Source organism: Ovis aries, chromosome 1 (genome assembly GCF_016772045.2).
Source record: "Ovis aries strain OAR_USU_Benz2616 breed Rambouillet chromosome 1, ARS-UI_Ramb_v3.0, whole genome shotgun sequence".
Lineage (NCBI taxonomy): Eukaryota > Metazoa > Chordata > Mammalia > Artiodactyla > Bovidae > Ovis > Ovis aries.
In genome coordinates this window covers 23,049,006-23,073,845 of record NC_056054.1, presented here as the reverse complement: position 1 = coordinate 23,073,845, position 24,840 = coordinate 23,049,006, and the positions used below count along the sequence as shown (strand labels likewise).

Genomic DNA, 24,840 nt, shown 5'->3' with positions numbered 1-24,840 from the left:
TTCAGTGAGTGAATGAATGAGAGAATGAATGAAATGGAAGCAGACCTCACCAGCATCTGCTAGTTGGCTCACTAAGAGAACAATGAGTTACCAGGATATGTATGTGAGCTGGGGTGGTTAGCAGGAGGAGAGGGGTACTGCCTTAATTTTCTTTCTTGGGGATGAGGCTTCATTTTTTAAGCAGAAGAATAGGAAGCAGTCAGGTCTGACTTGATGGGTGGCACAGAAACACACCCAGGTACTTCTCAGTTCCTGTTTGTGATGGCCAAGGTCAAGCCTTTGTTAAGATTCGTAAACAAACAAACAGAAAACACTTCAACAAGAAGGCTTTGGTAACAGGAGACTAAATGGGACTGAAACCAGTTGGATTTGTTTCTCCCCCTCCGTGCAGACATGGAATAGAGTCTGGTCCTTAAATATGAATGCTTACTGAATGGCTGGCAGAGTAAACGGATGACTACCAGTAGTAGTAATCATGGTGAAAATAATAATGTTGAGATGTGCTTTAGAGATGGCTCAGGCTCCCTGCATTGGAGGATTGGCTTTGCCTCCAACTTGCCATGTAGATTTGGGGAATTCGTTTCCCTTTGGGTTCAAATTTTTCTATCTTTAGATTAGAAGTTGAAGATCTCCAAGTTTATTTCCAAATCATTAGGTAAGTAGGTGGGTAAATAAGTAGGTAGATAGCTAGCTAGATAGACAGACAGACAGACAGACAGACAGACAGACTGACAGTCAGATACAGAAAGAATCATTTGATTTTTGACCTTTGAGATAAGTCCCTTTTACATGTAGGAAAAGTAATGCCCAGGAAAGTCAAATAATGTGCCCCAGGCTGCTCTCTCAGTTCTGCCTGGTAGACTTTGTCTTGCTTTTTCCCCTACTCTGCCATCAGCCCAGTTTCCCTCTACTTACAGGAGGACAGAACCCTACGGAGCCTGGGACCCACTAGCCAGCTCTTACCCACCCTATAGCCTCACTGTATGTAACCCCTCCCGCCCCCAAGGCTTGACATATTTATAGTTTCCCATCACCTGGACGACAATAGCTGAGCTGCCTTACTCTTCATGAATCCTGCCTTGACCCTTCTGCCTCCCACCTGCAGAGTCAAGTGCACCTTCTGCCCAAGGCTGGAAAACCTAAATGTCACTACCTTCCCCCAGCCTCCCTCATCCCCCTAAATGAGGTTTCTAAGGGTTTTATCTGCTGTTGTCAAGTTTATAGTCATAATTCGAAATGCTGTTAATATTACTGACAGCAGAGAGCTACAAATTACAAAGTTGTAAAGTTACTTTATGGTGATAACTGTCAGCCTTCACTAGCAGCACTGCAAGGCTCCATGGAAACCAAGCTGATGATAAAAAGAATTGATACTGTCTCAGGATTATGACTGTTAGCTAATGGCTGGAGAAATCCTGGCTGGTTCTTAAGTAACTTGAACATGTCTGTTTCTATTCATGTTCACTTGCACACTTCTATGTACACTCACTTGTGTTTCTATTATCTTATTGTACAAATGTAGGAAGAGGAACCAAAATAGAAGGACTTTACCCTGAATCTGTTCCAACTATTTGCAGATTTGGGTCTTGACCAGCCCTAATGACACTGGGTGGGGCTATCTGCCACACTGTAGGTATTTAATAAATAATTGTTGAATGGATGAATGCCTAGCACACTTAAAAGGCTTAGGCAATATTAAGAACAAAGGTATTGAAAAAAATCTGTCTTTACAGTAAACCAAGAAAACAAAAGCAGTTGTAGAAGTACTGATTTGGGGGAATGAGATTTCCTGTGTGATAAGATGGTTTAGGCATCTTAATTCACACTTAATTAATACTATTAAGCTTGGTATTAGTCCACAAGGCAGATGTATCAGCCCCCACACCCACCACTCACTGCCCTCCTGCCAAAACTGATGCCAACTGGCTGCATTAATAGCGAGTAACTGTAGTACTTGTGTTGTGACAGAGGGGGTGCAGGGGGGCAAGAAGGGGCACTGACCTGAAAGAGACTTGTGGACTGCACGGGCGATGTGTTCCGAGTCCAGACACCTGGAGAGCTGCTTCCTTCCCCTGGACAAGTCCAGGCCTTGGGGTGCAAGCTGGGGAGTGAGAAACAGTGAGGCTGGAGAGGGCTGCAGGAGCCAGCAGGCGAAAGGCAAACCAGGGTTGCAGGGAGAGGACATGACAGGGCGGGGTGTGGGGATGGTCAGGGGAGGCAGGCAAGTGCTACCGAGACGTGCACCACCTCATCAAGTTACATCCTCTGCCCAGCTTCCCACCACTCTTTTCATCTTTAAAAGCATGTGCCCCCTGGATACGGGCTGTGAAAGAAAATCAAGTCAAAGAATCCTCCCTTTTCCTGATTTTCCAAGGGAACCAAGAGTTCCAGTTTCTCTGATCATTTCACCTGACTAGAGGCTTGTTGTTGTTCAGCTGCTAAGCTGTGCCCACCTCTTTACGACCCCATGAACTGCAGTGTGCCAGGCTTCCCTGTCCTTCACTATCTCCCAGAGTTTGTTCAAAGTCATATCCATTGAGTCAGTGATGCCATCCTACAGTCCATGGGGTCGCAGAGAATCAGATGTGACTGAGTGACCCACACTTTCACTGCCACTGACTAGAGGTTTGGGGGTTATCTTATTGGCATCATTGGGTAGTGACAGTGTTCTTATGTGAGACTCTTGAGCCATGGATTTTGTTAATCTGCTCTTTGCCACTCATTTGCTGTGTGAAGCTGAGCAGATCACTAGCCCTCCCTGCATCCCATTATCCCATCTGTGGAATGAAGGGTTTGGACAAAGGACCTCCATCTTCCAGGCCTCATTCAAAGGACCTGTTGAACTTAGGTCTAACTCACATTTATCAAGTACACAGCCATCGCTAGGATTTTGTCAATTCCCTGTGGGCACAGGCTATTTACCAACAGGTCCACCAACCCTCCCATTCTTCCAGAAAGACCTGGAACCAGTACCTCAACTCTCACTTCCCAAGCAGCAAAAGCTGCATGCCCGGCGGGACACGCTGCCTGTCTGGGGTTTCTTATCCGTCAATATTTTCCTCAAGATGATAAATGTCCTGCCAATAAGAGGAGGCAGCTGCCAACCCTGTCTGAGACAGGGCCTGTAGCTGAAGTCGCAGCCGTGCCTGGCGTGCTGATGTGTCTGGAGAGGCAGGAGGTGGGAGCTGTGGCTGGGAAGATGAAAGACGGAACTTAGGGGGAGGAGGAGGTCAGGACCACTGCTCTGAGTCTATGCAGATTTTGCCATGAGTCAGTGGAGATGAGAGAGAAGACAGAGTATGCTAGGATTTTAGTTCAAAGCAAAATATTTTTACGGCATTTACAGAGCTCCTACAGGATGCTAAGCTCTGATTAGACCATCAGGAAGTGAACAACCCTTACCCATGTATAAAGTACATTCAGAAACATCATCTTGCTTGATTCCACCAGCAATTCAGAGAAATGACTATTATTACTTTTATAAACAAGAGGGGAGCATGCTGTCCTTGAGTGCTTATCCTAAGCCATGACCAGTCCCCGGCTCTAAAAGTACAGAAACAGATGGAAGAAGCCTGCTCGGGTGACAGTCTATAGGACATGGAGCAGTCCACTCCCAGAAGCTTGAATTTGTTTCTCCTGATATCAAATTCAAACCTTATTGCCCCACTAGAGTACAGTTTCTTTGATGAAATCAGCCATGTGATCAAGGAGCTGATTACAGCTGAGATGTAACTAAGAGATGGCATTGTTCCATAAGAGGATGAAAAGAGCCTGGCCTTTGGAGCCAGATTCACCTGGGTGCAGATCTTGGCTCTGTTACTTACTAGTTGTGTGGCCTTGGGCAAGAGACCTGCTCTCTCTGAGCCTGACTTTACCTGTCTATAACCATGATGACTATGCTACTTACCTCATAGGGTTGTTTCAAGTAGATAGAAACAAAAAATTCTCAGGTGCCTCATATAGTAGATTACCTGGAACATGGTATGTACTCAATAAATGTTATCATTACTGTTTCTAATCAAGTACTGAATTACATGAATTCTAAGTAATGAGCATCTGGGCCATAAGGAAAAAGGTGACATCAGTGCAGGCTGGACATTTCATGGAAACTTCCATGAAGGTTCTTAAGATTCTAAAAAGGTTCCTAAGACTCTTAAATAGCAGTCCTCCTAAAAGTGTGTTTGAAGTTCTCACATATCCCAACAGAGTCAGACTTCATCATCTGGACTCATGTGTACAGTTAAGAACTTTTCATTAGGACAAAATCACGGCTGGTGAGGCTTATCTGTGGTCAGGATGTGGGACTGAGAGCAAGACTCAGCGTGTGACAAGGTGAGGCATTTGGAGACAACATATGCCAGCATGGACTTCCCTGGTGGCTCAGATGGTAAAGAGCCTGCCTGCAATGCGGGAGACCTGGGTTCAGTCCCTGGGTTGGGAAGATCCCCTGGAGAAGGAAACGGAAACCCACTCCAGTATTCTTGCCTGGACAGTTCCATGGATGGAGGGCCCTGGTGGGCTATGGTCCGCAAAGAGTCAGACGTGAGCGAGCGACTGACACACAACCCTATGTAAAGTGGAAGTGAAGTCACTCAGTTGTGTCCGACTCTGTGCGACCCCGTGGACTGTAGCCCACCAGGCTCCCCCATCCCTGGGATTCTCCAGGCAAGAATACTGGAGTGGGTTGCCATTTCCTTCTCCAGGAGACCTTCCCAACCCAGGGATCGAACCCAGGTCTCCTGCATTGCAGGCAGACACTTTAACCTCTGAGCCACCAGGGAAGCCCAACCCTATGTAAGCGCTCCTTAATCCTGATGTTGAGGAAACAGTACTACGTTTGGGTTCTTCTCATGGAAAGAAAAGACTGGAAAGTGCCGTTATTTTTTTTTTCCTTTTTTTATGTGATCACAGACAAGTGACGCTCTGTCTCGGTGCCTCGGTCTCCCTGCTGTTGCCTACCTTTTGCATGGTTGTGCAAATCAGATGGCAGAGGAGAGAAGAAATGGTTTTGAAATCTAGTCTGCCCTGTACTCAAGGAAGGGATGGCTTTTGGTGACGGGGAAGAGAGGGAGCATAGCGAGAAGCTGGAGGCACCCTGCCCCTCAGGACAGAAATCTGCCATCAGTTAGGGGCAGGGCAGGGCTAGAGGAGACACTAGGCTGGCACAGAGGCCCCTAGGGGACCCAAACCAGCTCAGTGCCCACCCTGTGTCTGCATGGATGTGCAGAGTAACCTGGCTCCACTAAGAGGCGCTGGTAGTAACCCCCTGACCTGAACCGGAGGCTGGCCTCTCCCCTCCCTCCCTCATCTCTGCCTCTCTCTGCCTGGCTGGCAGGGACCACATGCTGAGGCTCATTGCTGTTGTCTGAGGCTGAAGTGCCCTCTCCTGGCCCCCAGGGTGCATGGCTGCCTTGGAAAGTCTGCCTTCATCCTGCAAAGGTTGGGAGGCTGCCAAGTCCTTTGTCTGAGCCAGGATCTGAGCTCTGGGGGCCTGAGCCACCTTTGGGGGGCAGAGAAGGGAGGGGCAGTCAGCTCACCTCTCCCAGGTTTCCCTCCCATGTGGTCATCCACCCTCCTGCCTGTTTCTTCCCACCTCCCCACCTCCGATCCCCAGCTTCTCTTCTTGTCTGTAGGCCTGCAAGACTGTCCCTGATACACATACACACTCACTCACACATGTGTCTAGCGTGCCCTCGCTCAACTCCACCTGCTGTCTTCCCCTTCCCCCAGCCTCCCATCTCCCTTCCCCTCTCCTCCACTCATCCTTTCTCTCTCCTTCTTTTTCCTTAGCTCCTTTCCTCTCTTAAGTGGAAATGTTTTGCACCAAAATCTGCACTGGACTCTAGTGTCCTCCGTTTACACTATCCTGTGCAGGTGTGCAGAACCCCGATCCCTTAACTGACCTGGTGATGAAGATGAAAGGAGCTGGTGCTGGATGCGGGGGGAGGGAACTATGGGTGGCCTCAGCACTCCCTCCCCTTCCCATCTCCAGGTAGCCCCATGTGTCTGTCTGTTCGTCCTCTCTTCTCTCATCCCCCACGGGGCCTCCCTCCCTCTTCCTCTTTCCCTTCTCCTCACAGCTCAGTACAGGTTCACATTCTCATACTATTGATTGAGCTCTTTGGAAAAGTGGGGACTTGACTTTCACCTTGAAGGAAATGTCTTTCAAGGATCACCATCTGCCTCGTCCCCAAATGAGAAGAGTAGATTTTCTGACGCAGTGTGCGATCTGCGCCTGTGAACCAAACTAAGGGACAAGCAGAGGGTGTAAGGCTGCCCTTGGTTGTGGGGAGGAGTCATCTCCTGAGGCCCCACACGATGCCCTGGTGTGTATGTCCGTGGGCCACTTATTCTGAGACTGCTCACTTATTTACCGTGTGTGCTAATTCCAACAAAAGCCCAGGCCACGCTAAAGCCACACGGAGCATTTCCCAGCACTGAACTCTTCAGGAAACCTCTCACCCCGGGACCCACGTTGGGAGAACTGGCCTGTGGCCTGGTAAGCCTTCCTTCAGCCGATGCCAGCACCGGTGTCAGGAGGTTGCCACTCATGGCATCCCCTGGGGAGACCTGAGGGCAGTCACAGGTTGTAGCTATTTGAGGGCTGTCACAGGTTGCAGCTATTTGAGGGCTAGCTGACTGCTGCACCAACACAGGCTGTGTCTTCCACACCTCCCTTGGGGAAAGTCTCATCTCTCAACCAAGCTATGCAGATACCAGGACAGCCAACTGGTCCAGGCTTGGGCAAGGGCCAGGACTGGATGTATTTGAGCCACTGTGGTTCAGTGGTTAGGAGCCCAGGGTTCTGCAATCATACCAATCTGGTTTTAAACCTTAGCCCTGCCGTTTCTGAGCCCTGCACAACTCTGGGCAAGTTGCTTCAGCTCTCTGGACGCCAGACTCCTTATCCACCAAATAGAGAAAATGATACAAACTTCCCAGGGTTTTTGTGAGGTTAAATGAGAATGTAAGTACTTAACACCCTGACTGACTCCTAGTAAGGAATGGTAGCTATTATTACGCATTACAATTCTATGTGATCACTTCATGGGGATCGGCTGAGTAGGTGGTCAGGACGCCAGCTGGTTGAGGACCAGACTTCTTGCCTGGATGGAGAACCATCTGCATCCCCACAGAGATGTGCAGCCAGGCAACTAGGTATAAAGCAAAGAGTCCTCTTTTGAGTTCTCCCCAAGAAAACTGTGGCTGTGGTCCGCCCTACTTACATGCATTAAGGGCAGACTGAGAAATCCCAAGTTCACTTCCATTTGGCTAAGCATTTGCAAGTGGCCTTCTCTGGGGTTCTGGAAATGCTCAGCATTTAAAAGACTCTGAAGATAATCTGACTCGTGGAAAGTTGGGAAGCTTTTGAGAGACAAAAAATATTTACTGATTGCCAGCCACTTGCCAGATACTATGCTAAGGGCCTTGTAAGCGTATTCAATTCCCACAGCAGCCTTATGAAAGAAGCACTATTTCTGTCTTGCACATGAGAAAAATATTGGCTCAAGGTATGAGTGTACCTGAGGTCACACAGCTCACAAAGGCGGGTTCTGAACCCAGAGCCCTGTGACTGCACAGCACTGGCTCTGCTCCTGTGCTCACAAGCAGACTAGGTGAGATTTCTTTGCCTCATCCCATCCTTCCCAGAGCTCTGGGCCCCCGCTTCTCCTTGTGGAGGCAGAGGACCACCAAGCCTTGGCAGAGCAGACCCCTCTCTCCTAATCATGCTGATTCATGCCATTCCTCTTCTCTGGTTTTCTTCTGAGCAACCGAGAGTTCTCCCCTGGCCTAAACTCCTCCATACCTCCTCACCAGAAGGTGACTGTGGAGGAAAGTTACTGGGCTCTGCTGAAAGTCATTTTTAGATTCTGGAGCAGGACAAACAGGAACAATGACTTCACATGTGCATGACTAATTCAAAGCACTTTAATCTTGAAAATGTCAAACTTTATGGTCAGTGGCTGTTCCTCAGTGAGCAGTGGCACTGTGAAAATTAAAATAGCAGGATGGCAGGGCACGGAGACTGGGTGCCTTTGTAAGGGCAAACAATCTCCAAAGGTGATGATGGCTGGAGCTGCGGGACAGCTTTGAAGTACAAACTGAAAATACAACGTCATCAAGTGACTGACCATCTAAGATTAAGATGTTCCAGCCAAATGGCACACATTAGTGGGGATCTTTACTGCAACCCTGAAAGACAGTCATCATGGTCCCTGTTTGGAGCAAGAGGTGGGGGAGGAGATTGATGCTCAGGGCAATCTGGAGATCTGCCCAAGGTCATGCATTTGGCGGGTGCCTCTGCAGATTCTGAGGCTCAAACCTGTCAGTTTCAAAAGTCTGCTCTATTGCTGCTGCGTCAGTTGCCTTTTGCCTTCATGGATTTAAAGCAACATGAACTCATCCACGTTGGATCCACCAATGACCTAAGATAAATTTGGAACAAGTAATTAACATCTGACTTCATATAACCTTTGATCTGTGATGAGAAACAAGACCTTAGGAAAAGTTCACTGGATTCTGGCTTCTTGGAAGTCAGGAGCCAAGCTGGAAACTAGACTACTAGAAAATTACTATGTGACTGAGAGGGGTTTTTTTTTTCCCCTCTCTGGGCTTTCATTTTCTTATTTATAAAAGTATTAAAAGGATTCAAGCAAAATCAAATATTTAACTAAGCACCCCCTTTGTACCAGGTTCTGTGCTTGGCACTGAGTATTAAAGAGGAATACGGCATTGCTTATTCCTTCAAGGGAGCAGTTGAACCAAGGAGTCTCTAACGTCCTTCCCTATTTGGGCGTTCTGTAAACTCAAATTCAGTCACAAGGTCAAGGGACTTTGACCCTGTACAGTGTGTCTTAGATCTACTAGAACCTAGACCCAGGATTTGGAGGCATGCCCCAGTGGGTCCAGGGTCAGCACACATATGTAGAGACCCCTACGTCCAGTAGACAGGGAAGTGAGTGCATAGAAAACAAAAGGGCCCAGAAACTGACCATTACTTTGTTCAAGTATTTACTAATTTGTTTTTGGAAGTGTTTCTGAGCACTGCTTCTGTGTCAGGCCTCATACTGGGTTCCTGGAAACACAGAAATAGGTCAGAGGACGTCCCTATATTCCAGGATCGTATGTACAATCTGATGGATTAGTTGATGTGCCGATACTATGAATAATGGACATTCTGGGGTCAGGCCTGAGACCCAGCACCACATATGTTCAGGAGCCTGAATGTCTGGAGCTTCAAGTGCCAGGAAGGACTATGGGCAGAGCACTCTCCCTTGCCCCACTGATGTTGGGTGTATCTGGGTGACCAGCTTTGGTGAATGGGAGGCTAAGAGAAATGACCTGGATGGAGAAATGACTGGACACTGGACCCCAGTGTGCCAGTGAAGTTTGGCTCAGCACTGGCCATTCTAGTGATCCACCAGGAAAAGAGATGCCACAGGGAGACACTTCCACCTCAGTCTGGCCCCAGAATGAACACTGCGGACCCCCCTGCCACTGAGCCAGCCTGGAGCCCTGCCTTCTGGCTGAGTTTATCCTACATTGGTCAAGATAGCCATGTGTAGACTTGAGAGAGAGAAAATGCGGAAAAAATGGATGTTGTTAAAAAAGATACAGCTATTGGAGACAGGAATGAGAAGAGGGGTGAAGTCCTTGTTTTATGTGCTCTCCTGAGAAATACAGATACTAGTCATTCTGAATGAGGGGTGATGACATTATCAGGTTTTCAGGATTCTTGACCCATAGAGAGAGACAGCAACCACAAGACCCACTGGAGCTGGAGGCCAATAGTCTTCCCAGCTGAGCTTTCCATCAGGTCAGCCAGGGAGTACCACAGCATATTCTGTGCTCCCAGCTGTTGAGTGAAGTATACCTTGAAGGTTCCCACCAGGTACTGATACCATCGCCCACTCACAGCCTTATAAGTCCTGGAGCAGCCCAGGACTGCTCTGGAGCCAGCAACCTCCAGCAAAAGGCAGTCCCACCTTTCTTCCTTCAATGTGCAAACAAATATCATCATTTACTCTGTGTGTCACAGCATGAAAGATTGGGAAGCGCTGACTTAGCACACGGGGTCCAGGCCCTCCCTGCCCTGCCAAGAACGTGCTGTCTGCTCTGATCTGTTTCCCACTCCACAAGGTCTGTCTCCTTCAGGCCCCAGACGTGTCTCCCTTCTCTCGGATGGTGGGCAGAGAGCAGAGATCCAGTGTTGCACCTTTGCATCCATAACACACTGTCTGAGGATTTTTTTATTACCCTGTCGAGACAAAGAGCAATAGGCTGCATTTAAATTCAAGACCCAACAGACTGCAGTGCTGCCTCTGAATCCTTCATGGCAGCCTCTGCTCTAGCTCTGCCAGCTGCCCCCAGGTTCTCTATACTGGGTGTCTCCATTGGGCCCCCATCCCCACCTTCTCTGTCTGCCATCCAGTGCTGGGCATCAGGTGTACTTAGATGCCAGAAGAAAAGAGATGGTGAGGTGTGGGTCCAGACTGCCTTGGAGCTCAGGAATGTCTGAGAGTAAAGAGGGCTGGAGCAGGTGGGGACATCTTCCTGGAGGTGATGGGCCTTGATAACAAGATTTAGCAAGGTGCTGTAGCTCACAGTTTACAAGGCTCTCACATACAGACAGGGTCTCAATGAATCATCACAGCAACCCTGTGAAGGAAGAACAATTATTCTCATTTTCTGGCTTAGATAACAAAGGCTCAGCCAGGTAAAATAGCTTGACAGAAGTGCATTGCCAGTAAGTGCTTGTATAAGTCAGTCAAGGTTCTCCAGGGAAACAGAACCAATAGGATGTGTGCCTATATAGAAATTTATTTTAAGGAAATGGCTCATGTGATCATGGAGGCCGGCAAGTCCAAAATCTGCAGAGTGGGCCAGCAGGCTGGAAACCCTGGGAAAAGCCAGTGTTGCAGTTCAGGTCTGAATTCTCATGGGATCCTTCAGCTGATTTTATGAGGCCCACCAACATTAGGGAGAGTAATCTGCTTTCCTCAAGGTTCACCTATTTAAGTGATAATCTAATTCAAATTGTCCTCACGTGAACACCCAGAATGATGTTTGAACACTTTTCTGGGCATTGTGTCCCAGAAAAGTTGATATATAAAATTAACCATTACTGTGGTAGGACTTTGATCTGACCCCAGGTCTGTTGGCTTCAGATTCTGAACTTGGCTACATCAGAGCATCCAAACGGATCTGTTCTGAACTTCAAAGCAGAATTTGAAAGAGTAGTCTTTAGTTCACCTTAAAAAATATTGAGGGTCTTCATTGTGTCTAGTTCTATTGATGCTGAGATTCAAAATGAAATAGCATCTGTCTCCAATAGTCCAATGAAGGAATTTACAGTCTAGAAGTGAAACAGTGAAGGCATTCTGGAGAGTAGATTATCCTGAATAAAGGCTGAGAACTAAATAAAGGTAGAACTAAGCATGTTAAGACATTGGCCTATCTTGACTGGGGAGTTCATTCAAAGGAGGCTTAGGAGCTGAAGTTGGAAAAGTCCTTTGGGACAAGATCAGAGAAAGCTTTGGATGCTCTAGTCCTAATATGAGGTTTTAGCTTATAAGCAACAGGGAGCCAGAGAAGGTTCTTGAGTAGCAGAGTTGCATGAAGAAATCACTGTATTAACAGGAGGACTGGGTGGTGTACACAGGAGGAGACAGAGAAGCAGAGTCAGGTCATTTTACCCTAGACCAGTGAGAACGTCCCCTTGGTATGATTTTGGGAGCATTGTAAAATCCATGCTTCATTCTCCAGTCAAGAAAGAAAATGTCCAGCAGGGACTGAGAATTTCTGCCACCAACTGACTTATCAGTGAAGTTTCAGAGTTAGGGAAAGGACTTGGCTAGGTGTCAGGCACTGCCTTAGGAATTTTCCATAATCTCAGAACAGCCACGTGAAGAAGACAGGGCAGAGATTATTGCTCTCCTGTGGCTGATGAGGACACTGAAGGTCAGAAAGATGAAGTAACCTTCCCAAGGTCGCAGCAGATAGATGCGGGCATCAGAGTCTGGACCAGCACTATCTGATCCGCAGCTTGTACTCTTAACCCCTCACTAATCAGCGACAGAGGCTGGGACTGTGAGGGTCCCTGGTGCTTGAGTGCTGTAGAGAGAAGAGACGAGTGAATGGAGGAACAGAGAGAAAAAGCAGAGTTGAGGAAACAGAGACCATTGTTTGACTCTAAGTCCTCACCAAGGCCTGACTCGCAAGTAGATGCTGGAAATAGAGACCCAGTCATATCTGGAAAGACAGAGTGTCAGATGAGGGAGATCTCAGAAGAGATGGTGATCCTTTGCTGAAAAAATTAATCCCCAGCTAGAAGATCAGCTCCACTCACAGTCCAGACAGTGTCTCTGGAGGCCCTGGGGAGAAAGGTCATTTCTTACTGGGAACAAGCCCTCTGCTGCCCTCTCCTCACTTCAGCTGTCCAGTCCTCCCAGAGTTAACCCTCTGGTGCTGCAGCAAGGCCAGCTCCAGGACAGGACAGTGATTTCCTGGTTTGCTCCCATCTGTAACCATTGTCTTACCTGGTGGGAGGCATCATCTGCAGTAATTAGGCTTTTCATTAAAATGCTGATTAATAACATCTTGCCTGGGCCAGATACATGATGGGATTGGCCTAGTCACTGTAAATGTTAGTGTTCTTTGCAGCTGTTTACACACAGCTAACACCCTGCTGGGCCCAAAGGGAGGAGACATCAGAGGCTGTAGAAATGCCCCTGCCCCAGGGAACCAGATGCAAGGAGATGGAAATAGTCTGAGCACGGAGGACTTTGTAGGCAAGCTGAGCTCTAATCTACAGATGGTGCATCACCAACTGGTGGCCCATCACTGACTCCTTCCTGCAGATGGTAGATTTGGCCGGGAGAATGCTTGGTGCCCGGTGGTTGATTTAATGTTGAAGTTTGAAGGTCTTGGAGCATGGCTTTCACTGTCCAGTTTGACACCACACCCTCTATTGTTTCACACCTGTCATTGCACATATTTATATTATAAGCCCAGGGTCTGAAAACATTTGAGCTTGTGACCCTTGCGTACCTGATGGGTAAGAGGTGAGGCTGTAAAAAGAACAAGTTAATAGGCAGGGGATGTGTATAAACAGAAACGTAGACATAGAAAGCCACAGAGAAATTGCTGGGATCAGGTAAGGCATTGCAGGGGCCAGACTGTATGAAGAAGAACCCAGAGGTAAAGATGTATGGATCGCCCAGGTGACCCCACATCATCTTGTGTAGTTGGAATGTGAGTGTAGGGTAGGGGGTGGGAGATATGGGTCAAGAGAAAGCTGCAGAGAAGACGGCCAGAAACAACCCAGAGGCGTGCCTTGAATATCATGCTTCATGGGTATGGACTTGATCTAGAGAAAGTAAGGAACCCATTAAAAAGCAGTTTAAATTAGAGAGAGACAGGGTCATATCTGCATCTTACAAATGTCACTCTGGCAACAGTGATGAGAATGGGCTGGACAGCAGCAAGGAGAGACCAGTTGCAGTCACCTTGAGACACAGCCCTGAGGCCTGAACCAGGGCGGAAGCAACCACAAAAGCCATTTCTGAGGTGCACACCATGGGAGATCCACTGATTTCCTTCCTTGGGGAAGACAGTGGTGCTCCTGGCTGGCTGGAGCCCTGGCTGCCGGGCCCATTGGGTTTACAGGAGAAAGTATACAAGTGGAGGAATACTGGCCTCACACCTGACTGTCTAAAGAGAAACCAAGGCACACGGCAAGACCAACATCCAGTATGAGAAGGGAAGAGAAAGCCCTGGTTTCGGTCTCCTAATCTCTCTTCTCTTGGATCTCACCATAGCAGTTGAACTTTGACAAATTTTAATCAGAACTCACAGCTAAGCCTGATTTTACAGATCTGAACACTAGGTTTCCCAATGAACAGTGACCTTCCCAAAGCTACTGATGGGCAAACATTTTTTTTATAATATCTTTTCTATATTTAGGAAATTATGTCTTTTTCTTTGTACCTATATTACTGCTGTCTGTTTATCTGTATGTCACCTTTCACATTTACCCCTTTCTCACTCATTCTCCTTTTGTTTCGACAGTTTCTTTGTGTGTTACTTCTCTGCATCTCTCCCTCTCTGTATTTCCCTTTTGTTCTCATTCTCTCTCTCTCTTTTAGTCCCTTCTCCCTCCATCTCTCTCTTACCCTATTCTGTCTCTTTCTCTCTATCCCCAGTTCTGATTAGACAAATGACTCGGAGATGTGGCCAGTCTCTGCCCAGTGGCTAAGCTAATTGATGGCTGCTGTAGAATTGCCTAAACAAGGAACTCTTGTCATTAGCAAGAGATGGGTTGCCTTGGCCTGCAACTAGGAAACCTTTGAAATCCTGCATCTAAATTGCCATTCTTTTGACTGCTACTAGTGATGCTAATTAGCTGTGTTAATTGGATGTTTTGATATTTGAAGAGCAAAGCAATCCAACTCCTTCCTCCAGAAAGCCAAAATTATTAATGAACTTGGCAGCAGCCTTGGCTGTCTTTCCACAGAGGGCACAGCCAAAGATTTCGGTGCAGAGGCAAGGGTTGTTCTGAGGAAGTCCTGCTATTTCCCAGGGAGAGGGCAAGGCTGGGAAGCTGGCCATGGAGCTTCCTAGTGGTGAAATCCCACAGTGGAACAGGAGAGCCTCAAATCTGGAGACCAGAGACCAACATGAGGGATTTGCCTCTGCTCTGTCATTACCTGCCATGAGACAGGGAAGCCGCGCTTGAAGTTTTGCATCTCAGTGCCTAGGACGGTGCCTCATACACAGTTAGCTGCTAACAGATGTGACTGAGTGAATAACTCAGTGAGCACTGATTTGGGAGTCGTCAGATTTGAATCTCAGTTCAACCACTTTCTAGCTTGATAATTTAATCTGAGACCCTCCCTGGGTCTCAGATTTCCCTCCAACCACATATTAGTGAAAGTTCTGACAAATATAATTCTAATTAGCTATATTTTCTTCTCAACAAAAATGGTAGCCAGTACCTGCTGCCTAACCTACTTCACGATCTGGCCAAGATTATAAAACAATGTGCTTAAAGCTAAGGAAAAGATAGATACAGAATTCTGTGTGTACACAGAGAACAGAGCAACTAAGCAACTAATTCAGCCTCAAGGGATCTGGGAAGACTTCCTTGATAGGATAGATTTTGAGCTGGGGGTACAAGGGTGATGATTAAACATTCACCAAGAGACAAAGCAAGAGTGGGAAGAAGAGGAAGACATTCCACAAGGGTCAGAGAGCCCAGAGCCGTGCATGAGCCCCTCACTGCTCTGAAATAAGAGGCCGTCGTGATCTCTTAGAGTATTTCTTAAGGGAGAAAACTGTAATCCTGGGCAGGAACAAGATCTAGGAAGGGAAAGATTTTGAGTGTGGAGGAAAACTGCCATCTCACTTACCGTTCGGAGGAATTTTCTCCAGGAAACCAAGACTACAGTCTAGTTAATTGGCTTTTGGGATGTTTTCAAAACCCATAAGGAAAGGCATAGCTCAGCCAGATTGATCATGACTTCCAAAGACCCAGTACAAAGATTAACATGTGATTACTGCATCTTAAAAATGTTGTCAGACCAAAGTGGGGTCCATTTGCCCGCCGCAGAGCAAAGCCAATCTAATGACACTGGGTGGTGGTGAAGGAAAGTACAGTGCTTATTGCAGGCACCAAGCAAGGAGAATATGCAGCAAGAGACCCAAACTCCCTGACAGGTTTCAGAGAAGGGTATTTAAAGGCAAATTTTGGGATGAGGGTTGTAGGTTGCATGGTCAGCTCATGGAATTTCAGTGGTTGATAGTGAGGTAACAAAGTGATGTTTCAGTAATGTTGATCATCAACCTTCTGGTTTCAACCAGTCTTTGTGCTTGTGTTCAATATATAGTCAGCATCCTCCACCTGGATGTGCTAAGGGGAGTGCAGGGGGTGTCTTAGTTCCTGCGGAAGAACTCAAAGATGTGTATGGGATTGTCATACATATCCCTTAAGGAGGAACTAGAACTCTTTTATCACCAAACTATTGCTCAAGCTAATATCACTTGTCTTGCTTGACTATTTTACCTTTGTTTCTCCATTACCTCACTTGTGTTATTAGTAACTGCTTGAGTCTGCTCTTTGAAACTCAGGAAAGACCTAGGAGACTAAAATCTTTTTCTAAAAGCAAGAAATGGGGGATATGGAGGGGTTTTTATACCGATAGCAACACTTTCAGTTTCAAAAGTGTTGGTAGAGCTAATCTAATCTAATCTGCCCTTTTGACAGAAGAAGAAAGAGAGAGTGGGGTAGAGAGAGAGAGAAAGGAAAAAAGGAAGCTTTGTTATGACCATAATATTTTGAATTCTTTCCACTTTACAAATGTGATACTCCTGTGCATACTTCTATTTTGGTACTTTCACTTCATATTGAAGTATCATCAGAAGTTGATCAGGTAGAGCATTTTGGAAGAGCATCTCTCATACAAAGACATGAATGATAATGGAGCCTTGGAAATGATTAGCATTAAAGTATGGCCAGGGCACAGGGTGGGTATGGGGAAGAGGCTGGACAGGTAGGCAGGCTTCAGATTATAAAAGGTTGTTGTTCCAGATAGAGATTGGAAATTTATCCTGAACGCAGTGAGGAGCCTTCTTCAGGTTCTGAAAACAGAGGACTGCACAATATAGGGGTGTTACACCATCTCTCTATGATGGTCCTTTGCATAATGTCTGGTAGACTATGAACTCTCAAAGGCGGCTACTCCTGTCTGATTGATCTCTGTATCTGCCAGGAACATAGTAGTTATTTATAATTTCTGGTTGAATAAAATTGAGGTGGATCCAGAATGGGTGAATGACTCATACAACATCACTGAGAAAGACTGAAGGCAGGAGGAGAAGGGGACAACAGATGAGATGGTTGGACGGCCTCACCAACTCAATGGACATGAGTTTGAGCAAACTCCAGGAGTTGTGATGGACAGGGAGGCCTGGCATGCTGCAGTCCATGCAGTGACAAAGAATTAGACACAACTGAGCAATTGAATGGAACAACATCACTGTGAAACCTGGTGGAAAAGATGGGCATTTCCTCAGGCCACAGCTTCTGCAGGTTTATTACTAAATCATACATCCCTGGGCACCAAGTCTCAGCTGATTCATGGTTTTAGGATTTGAATGCATCTGTGTGACATCATCTAGGGGCAGGGCTAATTACCGCCCCCCCCCACCCCCCACCGAGATCTTCTTCTATAATACAGAATCCTTTCCCTCAGAAAGCCCAGAGACATCTGTGACCAACCTCAAGCAGCTCACTTGCCTTGGATGACCTCCCAAGACCTACTGATGTCCCATTCCAGAGGTACTCTCCTGGGAAACCCATTGCCATTATCAAATATTTAAGGATCACCTACCATGGTCTAAGGCCTGGGGAAAAGGAAGATGAGTCAGACATGGTGGCTGTGCTCAAGGACTAGTCGGAACTTAAACATCTCAAGACATAGACACAATTGGGTGTCTCTCTGTATCCGTGGTACTCAGCATTTACTCAAGGAGTTGGTTGAATGATTGATTGAAGGAACTTGAGAAGACAGAGAAAAAGATACCCATATATATCTTATGTCATCCATGTATATCTTACATCATATGGTGGAAAGCTGTAGGTATTATAAAAGAGGAATGGAGTTCAGAGGAGAAGGGAGTACTTCCAAGAACAAGTTTCTAAGACTCTGTGAAGGATGTGGTGGGGTCTAGGCTAAGCCTTGAAAGATGACCAGGAAGGAGACTAAGATGGGGTGCAAACATGAGCAAAGGCACAGGCTTCATAGGTGATTATTTAAGAAGTGTCCACTCAGCGTTAGCTGTGTGCCAGGTACTGTGAGAGCAGTGAGGGTACTGAACTGCTCTCCCAGAATCTATCATCCCAAAAAGGAGAGTGGCAGGCCAATGAGTGTGTGGGTGTCTGTGTGTCTCTGTGTGTGTTGGTATAGACTGGGGAAAGACAGGGGCACAGGATTAAGGGGAGGATCTAGAGGTTTGGCTGGATCAAGAGCATTCAAAGGATCTAAACTTTCAGATCACATTAGGCCTTTATTCTCCACCAGCATAAAAAAGTGTTTGATGTGGAAGGAAAGGAAACTAGCCACTGACTGAGCTCCTGCTACATACCAGTGAAACGTGCTTTGCGTACAATACTCTTATTTAATCTTCTAAACCACTTTGAAGTAGGTCTGTGTATCCCCATTTTACAAATGAGGAGGCCAAGTTTAAGTGACTGGTTAGCAGTGGGGTCTCTGTGGCTCCAGAGTCCTTGACTTTCTTTTTTATACAGCACCATGCTGGTCAGACAGCATGCTCGTTCTGCACCCTCTCCTTGAGCCTTGGTTGACGGGGTTGGGAGAAGTGCATGTGTGTGTTTGTGTGTATGTTTGTGTACACGTGTGTGTGCTTGTGCATGTATGTATGCGCTTGCTCATATTTTCCTGCAGACAATATTTTCCTGTAGCAACTGTGGACAAGGGAGGCTCTGATTACTTCCGTCCAATTAATGCTCTGTTCATTCTTGCTGTCTCCTTGTTATTAGAATTAATTGCCCCTGATTACTCTGTGTAGAAGAGAAAGGACGGTCATCAGCAATTCTACCTGGAGGATAAAAACATTGTAATGGAAAATAAAACAGGTTCCTGAGGACTTAGATTAAGAAATTCTCTCTGGTGGAGAAAGATTAGGCATGCTTTGACCAAGATCAATGTTCTATGACCCTATCTGGGTTGGAGGACAACATGCCCCTGTTCTGGTCAGGAGGAAACAGATAAAAGCAAGTGAGGAAATACATTTATTTGGAAAATTGATTGTGTATAAAAAAGTCTTTGTGACTTTGTAAGTCTCTTCCTCCTCTGTAAGTTTAGGACGTCTGATGAGGGAAACTCCAAGGTCCTGTGGTAGCAGAGTTCCTTTGGTTGCAAGTGACAAAAAAAAAAAAAAACCCAACTCAAACTGACTTAAGTAAAAAGGGGAATTACTTAGCTTACAAAATTTTCAGATCTGAAGGAACAGAGAAAATACATTCTCTCCCAAAGATGGGGTGTTAGTCTCATGGGATGCCCAGCTTGCTCCCCATCTTGTGAGTCAGAAACCTTCAGCTTTGCCTGACATGAAACCAAGAGACTCAAGCAAGGTCATCTTGGTGTCAAGCTGCCACCTGAACACTGACTCCAATCTCTTACAGGCTCTCTTCCCTCTGGAAGCAAAATGTCATCTCCTGGTGCCTAGCCCAGCCTCTCCACATTAAAGGGGACTCTCTCACAAGCCCCAGACTGAGTCTCACTGGGCTTATGCCATGACTGACCAATCACTGTGGCCAGAGGAAGTCAGTGCTCTGCTGGCCGGGAAAGGGGCAACTCTGTCCCCGCAGTGGTCTGCAGTGGAGACAGTATCATAGACACAGGGAGAGGTGCCAGTGTGAGTGCACCATGAAGGAGTGCCGGCAGGTCCAGAAGGGTGTGTGACCATGGCTCTGGCATGGCTAGGAGGTCAGGGGAGGCTTTCTGGAGGAAGTGGCAGGTGAGCTGAGGGCTAAAGAATTGGTAGGAGTTACCCAGAGCCAGTGAGGCAGGAGGTCTGCCATGCACAGAGTGTGAACTGGCACATGACTGGTCTAAGAAATCCTCTTGCCCGATGGAGAGATGAGAGCATGGGATAGAGCATGACTTGTTGTCTTATTGTTGCTAAAACAGAGCAGGACTGAATGAGATGTGTAACAGGCATGTTTGATAGCCTGACACTGAGCAGATCCTGGTTAGCATTTGTCAGAGGGAGGGAGGCAGCCAGGCAGACCCACAGGCCAGCTGGCCCAACAGAGGTGTGGGAGAGTGAGAGCAGAAAAGTTCCAGAGAAAATACATTCTCTCCCAAAGTTTGGATAAATGTGTTAGTCTCACGGGACGTTCAAGCCCAGCTTGTTCCCCATCTTGTGAGTCAGAAACCTTCAGCTTTGCCTGACATGAAAGCAAGACATGCCCCCACTGAGCAGTAGATGCCAGGAAACGCCAGAAACCAGACATTCCAGTGGAGCCTCACTATGGGAATCAGGGAAGTCGCCTAGCACAACCGTGCAGCTAAATTAAATCAGGTCAGAAGGGTGCCGAGAAGGCTACCCTGGGGAGCACAGAGCTCCTGGCTTCTAGGAGTCACACTCAGACAACTTGTCCAGACGAAACAGGGACACAGCTACCCTGTTCTTCGAGACATGAATCTGGTGAGCTAGCTTTGACACCTTTCCAGCCTCCTCTGCAAGCACCCTACATTCAACCCTCAAATCATATCAGTTTTGCTTTACAAATATTTCTAATTCTGTTCTGCAGCGTGCGGACTCTTAGTTGTGGCATGTGGTATCTAGTTCCCCAACCAAGGATCAAATCTGGGCCCCTGCATTGAGAGCGTTAGTCACTGGACCACAAGGGAAGCCCCCGAACATAGACTCTTTTAAATACTTGTTTCATCTCTCTGTCCCTCTGCCTCTCTGTTGTTCTTTTTCTCCTTCTTTAACCTTGTCTTTTTGGTTTGTTTGTCTTCTCCCTGCCTCCGTTAATAGGCCTAACGTGTTAAATGACTCTGGAAACAAATTTGAACCTGACACACCCTTGTCCTTAAAGAGCTCATGCTTTGTTGGCAATGACAGGCCTATAAATAATGATAATTTTTAAAGCTGCTACATGGCAGCCTTGTGCTGAGTGCTTTGGGTATATAATTTCTAATCAGCACAATTGTACAGTAAGGTAGGTCATTTCAGAGATGAGAAAACTGATGCTCAGAGAAGGTAAGTAACTTACCCAAGCATCCAAGATTAAAACCAATGCTTTCCGATCCTAAAACCCACATTTAATGGTATCACAGGACACAGTGTCAAGAGACAAGGCTTAGGCCAGTTTATGGAAAGCTGAAAATGCCAGATTTCAGGGTTTAGGTCTTGTACAGGAATTAGCTTAGGGTTGTAAGTCGGGTAGTGATGAGGTTACAACTGTGATAATGTCACTCTCAATGAAAATGGGGAGAAACTGAAGGCAAGAAGACCAATTAGGAGGCTGAAGCAATTGTTCAGATAAGAATTAAGGATAGGAATTAAACAGATAGTGGTGGCTGGTTTATAACACACTTAAGTCAACAAGACCAGGAGCTGACTGTGGCTCAGATCATGAACTTCTCATTGCCAAATTCAGATTCAAATTGAAGAAAGTAGGGAAAACCGCTAGACCATTCAGGTATGACCTAAATCAAATCCCTTATGATTATACAGTAGAAGTGAGAAATAGATTTAAGGGCCTAGATCTGATAGACAGAGTGCCTGATGAACTGTGGAATGAGTTTCATGACATTGTACAGGAGACAGGGATCAAGACCATCCCCATGGAAAAGAAATGCAGAAAAGCAAAATGGCTGTCTGGGGAGGCCTTAAAAATAGCTGTGAAGAGAAGAGAGGTGAAAAGCAAAGGAGAAAAGGAAAGATATAAGCATCTGAATGCAGAGTTCCAAAGAACAGCAAGAAGAGATAAGAAAGCCTTCTTCAGCGATCAATGCAAAGAAATAGAGGAAAACAACAGAGTGGGAAAGACTAAAGATCTCTTCAAGAAAATTAGAGATACCAAGGGAACATTTCATGCAAAGATGGGCTCGATAAAGGAATGGTATGGACCTGACAGAAGCAGAAGATATTGAGAAGAGGTGGCAGGAATACACAGAAGAACTGTACAAAATAGATCTTCACAACCCAGATAATCACGATGGTGTAATCACTCACCTAGAGCCAGACATCCTGGAATGTGAAGTCAAGTGGGCCTTAGAAAGCATCACTACGAACAAAGCTAGTGGAGGTGATGGAATTCCAGTTAAGCTGTTTCAAATCCTGAAAGAGGATGCTGTGAAAGTGCTGCACTCAATATGCCAACAAATTTGGAAAACTCAACAGTGGCCACAGGACTGGAAAAGGTCAGTTTTCATTCCAATCCCAAAGAAAGGCAATGCCAAAGAATGCTCAAAGTACCGCACAATTGCACTCATCTCACATGCTAGTAAAGTAATGCTCAAAATTCTCCAAGCCAGGCTTCAGCAATACGTGAACCGTGAACTCCCTGATGTTCAAGCTGGTTTTAGAAAAGGCAGAGGAACCAGAGATCAAATGGCCAACATCCGCTGGATCATGGAAAAAGCAAGAGAGTTCCCCAAAAATATCTATGTCTGCTTTATTGACTATGCCAAAGCCTTTGACTGTGAGGATCACAATAAACTGTGGAAAATTTGGAAAGAGATGGGAATACCAGACCACCTGACCTGCCTCTTGAGAAATCTGTATGCAGGTCAGGAAGCAACAGTTAGAACTGGACATGGAACAACAGACTGGTTCCAAATAGGAAAAGGAGCGCATCAAGGCTGTATATTGTCACCCTGCTCATTTAACTTCTATGCAGAGTATATCATGAGAAACACTGGGCTGAAAGAAGCACAAGCTGGAATCAAGATTGCTGGGAGAAATATCAATAACCTCAGATATGCAGATGATACCACCCTTATGGCAGAAAGTGAAGAGGAACTAAAAGCCTCTTGATGAAAGTGAAAGAGGAGAGTGAAAAGGTTGGCTTAAAGCTCAACATTCAGAAAACGAAGATCATGGCATCTGGTCCCATCACTTCATGGGAAATAGATGGGGAAACAGTGGAAACAGTGTCAGGCTTTATTTTTTGGGGCTCCAAAATCACTGCAGATGGTGACTGCAGCCATGAAATGTAAAGACACTTACTCCTTGGAAGGAAAGTTATGACCAACCTAGATAGCATTTTCAAAAGCAGAGACATTACTTTGCCGACTAAGGTCCATCTAGTCAAGGCTATGGTTTTCCAGTAGTCATGTATGGATGTGAGAGTTGGACTGCGAAGAAGGCTGAGCGCCAAAGAATTGATGCTTTTGAACTGTGGTGTTGGAGAAGACTCTTGAGAGTCCCTTGGACTGCAAGGAGATCCAACCAGTCCATTCTGAAGGAGATCAGCCCTGGGATTTCTTTTGGAAGGAATGATGCTGAAGCTGAAACTCCAGTACTTTGGCCACCTCATGCAAAGAGTTGACTCATTGGAAAAGACTGTGATGCTGGGAGGGATTGGGGGCAGGAGGAGAAGGGGACGACAGAGGATGAGATGGCTGGATGGCATCACTGACTCGATGGACATGAGTCTGAGTGAACTCCCGGAGTTGGTGATAGACAGGGAGGCCTGGCGTGCTGCAATTCATCGGGTTGCAAAGAGTCGGACACGACTGAGCGACTGAACTGAACTAAGAAGTCAACTAAGCAGCACACGGTCCAGTGCAAGTATTCCCTGCCCTTGAGAGGTCGCAAACAATGCAGATAAAAAGGATCCTGGAGTTAGGCTTGAAAGTGAAAGTGAAGTCACTGTCTTGTCCAACTGTTTGCAACCCCAAGGACTGTAGCCTACCAGGTTGCTCCATCCATGGGATTTTCCAGGCAAGAATACTGGAGTGGGGTGCCATTTCCTTCTCCAGGGGATCTTCCTGACCCAGGGATTGAACCTGGGTCTCCTGCATTGTAGGCAGATGCTTTACCATCTGAGCCACCAGGGAAGTCCTGGGTCCAAATCCTACCAATCCACTTGCTGCTTATGTGGGAGGTGCTGGGCAACTTTGAGTGATGCTGAGTGTCATGTGAGTGGGTTGAGCGCCCCGCACAGAACCAGGGTTCCACTTCTGACACTGACAGTCTTCCTCCTCAGCTCTTGCCAATCAGATAAACCCAGGGAACATGCAACCCCCGCCCCCCAAAAGGTCTAGATGCCAAACCCTGGAACCTAGAGATCAGGTCCCTGGTGGCTCAGACGGTAAAGCATCTGTCTACAATGTGAGAGACCTGGGTTCCATCCCTGGGTCGGGAAGATTCTCTGGAGAAGGAAATGGCAACCCACTCCAGTACTGTTGCCTAGAAAATTCCATGGACGGAGGAGCCTGGTATCCATGGGGTCTCAAAGAGTCGGACACAACTGAGCGACTTCACTTTCACTTTCACTATGTAGAAACAGGATCTCTGCAGATGTCATTGTTAAGGATCTTGGGGTGGGAGATGGTCCTGGGTTATCTGGGTGGGCCCTATATGCAATCGCATGTATCCTTTTAAGAGGAAGGCAGACGGAGATGTGATCATAGAGACTGGAATGATGTGGTCACAAGCTAAAGAATGCTGGCAGCCACCAGAGGCCAGGAGAGGCCAGAACCATTTCTCCTCTAGAGCCTCAAGAGGGAGTGTGGCCCATTGAAATGGATTTCAGTCTCCTGGCCTCCAGACTGTGAGACACTGAATTTCTTTTGTTTTAAGCCACTAGTGTGTGGTGCTTTGTTACAGTGGCCATTGGAAACACATATTTAGAGCCTCACAGCTATTCCCAACATCCAGCATTCTTTAGTGACCTGGACACCTCTCTACCATGTTTACCTGTACCCTCTTCTCTGAAGTGAGCCTCTCAGAATATACCCTACCCTTTTGAGCTGCACCTCACTTATCAAAGAGGAGGTCTTCCTTCCATCCATCAGTCTTTCCCTTCCTCCTCTCTGTCCTTCTCTGCCTCTCTTTCTCTGTTCCTGCCTCTACGGTTCAGTCTTTGCTGCATCTCATATACCGTCTTCACCTCTTAAACTTGCTTTGCTCCTTTTGTCTCTTTCTATCTCATCCTCTGCCTTTCTCCCGTTCCCTCCCTCTCTCACCCTCCCTGTCTACAGTTGCATCTCTCTCTCACTCTCTCTCTGTCTCTTCGATTCACTCCGTCATCTACTTCCTAGGTTTCTCTCTCTCTCTGCCCCTCTGTCCTTTCTC

General features: G+C 46.7%; 1 protein-coding gene and 1 non-coding gene across 3 annotated transcripts in view; one reads left to right on the top strand and one right to left on the bottom strand.

The window, feature by feature from the left end:
• The window catches only part of AGBL4 (AGBL carboxypeptidase 4), a 1,492,749-nt gene that overhangs the window by 1,441,631 nt on the left and 26,278 nt on the right, over nucleotides 1-24,840 (top strand). The gene's annotated exons all lie outside the window — the stretch shown is intronic.
• TRNAC-ACA (transfer RNA cysteine (anticodon ACA)) lies at nucleotides 23,528-23,600 on the bottom strand. Its single transcript has one exon. It is a non-coding gene; the product is annotated as a tRNA-Cys (tRNA).